This window comes from Leptonychotes weddellii, unplaced genomic scaffold, assembly GCF_054177405.1.
Source record: "Leptonychotes weddellii isolate Sample4059 unplaced genomic scaffold, ASM5417740v2 HiC_scaffold_9451, whole genome shotgun sequence".
NCBI classification, from domain to species: domain Eukaryota; kingdom Metazoa; phylum Chordata; class Mammalia; order Carnivora; family Phocidae; genus Leptonychotes; species Leptonychotes weddellii.
Genome location: NW_028066396.1, coordinates 1 through 1,905, shown reverse-complemented (window position 1 = coordinate 1,905; position 1,905 = coordinate 1). Strand labels below are relative to the sequence as shown.

Here is a 1,905-nt window from a genome sequence, read left to right as displayed (position 1 = left end):
ATGTCAGAACCACTCCCACTGCAGGGCCTGCTGGGCTACACCAGGTATTTCAGTGTGGTGGCATTTAGCTAGATTCTCCCCATTTCCATATTGCTCTGATATGGCTTCCTGTAACTCATTGTGGCTTAATTTGTCTGACTTACCCCAAATTACACCACAATGCCCTAGAAAATATTTATTCTGATAGTGGCCTAATTTCCTTGGGTCTAGAGAAATAGGCAAGAAGGCTGAGAAATTGACACATTCCTTCCAAAATGAGCTGCTGAAAATTTTAAAGAAATAGTTGTAAATTCCATGAAATCATTATTGGTAGTTTATAGACACCAAAATAAAATGCTATCCTGAATTCAGAGAAGATTCTTTTCTCTCTATAGTTTAAGCGAACACTCTAAACTTTCATGCAAGGATATGTATTTGAGCTCTTTTTTTCCCTAATTGAAAGGGATTTGCACTAAACTCCTTCATCTGCCCCTTGTTCCCACATAGCCAGTGGCACAGAGCTTTTAATTTATTTAACTTGTTTATTTATTTATTACCAAAAATGTAGAGAATATTCTGCAAATAAACAGCCTTTTCAAAGACTGCATCTTTAGTCATGATCTCATTAGTACTCCTGCCCCTTGGAGACAACCAACATCTTAGAAGGATACAAAGCTTTTTACATTTAGCCACAGACAAACTCCCAGTCTTTGAGTTTCACCAGCATCATGAATGTCAGTTTAATACATTTTTGCCCCTTGATCTTCTGAACCTCTCAAACACTGTTTGTATAACTATGCGGAGAGTAATAGGAGTCTATGACTAATTAGAACTTGAGGGAAATGGGGAGCCCAACTTGGAGACAACTGTTCTTTTTCTAACGTCTCTTTCCTGTCCCCCAATCATAGCCATGCCCTGCAGCTCTATTCAAGGTCATCTGCTTGTCTCTCACTGTACTTGTCTCTCACTCTACAAAGACCTTGTTCACTTTCTTGTCTTCTTTGGAAGGGGTTCAGGAAATGCCACCCCAAAATGTGCCACTTTGGATTGATAACTTTGAACTGAAGACACTTGAAAAACAGTAAATGCAAAGAGAAGCTTTCTATCTTTGAGCTCCCTTATCTACCTAAAGACAGGTCCTCTAAAAGGAACTCAATTGTTATAAATCCCCTTCCCAGAAGTTTCATCAACCAGGAAGATGGACTCATCACAGCAGAGGAGACTAGAAGTCGACAGCACACCCAAAAACACTTGGTAACACATTATCACCATTCCCATCTCTTCTTTTAAGGGCCCATTCATCTGTCCTAAAAATCACTTACTCTCCAAATTGTCTAAATACCCTGTCCTAGTCTCCTATTAAGATGGGTATACAGTCTACAGCCATACCGCCCTGAACGTGCCTGATCTCGTCTGATCTCGGAAGCTAAGCAGGGTCAGGCCTGGTTAGTACTTGGATGGGAGACCGCATGGGAATACCGGGTGCTGTAGGCTTTTTCCTTGAGGGGGGCAGAGCAAGATGGTGGAGGAGTAGGAGACCTGGATTTCGTCTGGTCCCAGGAATTCAGCTGGATAGGGGTCAAACCATTCTGAACACCTACGAACTCAACAGGAGAGCGAAGAAAAGAAGAGCAACAACTCTCTGGACAGAAAAGCGAGCACTTTCTGGAAGGTAGGACGTGCAGAGAAGTGAATCCGAGGCAATATTCGGGAGGATAGATGGCGGGGGAGGGGCCTCCGTCGGCCGCTTCTGGCAAGTGATAGAGCCGCGGAGCACAAAATCGGAACTTTTAGAAGTCGGCTCCGCTGAGGGACGTTGCGCCAGTGGCTAAGTGGGGGGTGGAACCCTCCGGGACAGTGTGGTCTCAGGACCCTTGGGGTCACAGAAAGACCGGGGGTGCCTGAGTGTGGCAGAGCTCCCAGGTA

At 44.3% G+C, this 1,905-nt stretch overlaps 1 non-coding gene across 1 annotated transcript; it reads left to right on the top strand.

The window, feature by feature from the left end:
- Positions 1-1,354: 1,354 nt before the first annotated feature.
- Positions 1,355-1,473, top strand: LOC115940698 (5S ribosomal RNA). Its single transcript, XR_004075420.2, has one exon. It is a non-coding gene; the product is annotated as a 5S ribosomal RNA (ribosomal RNA).
- Positions 1,474-1,905: the final 432 nt, after the last annotated feature.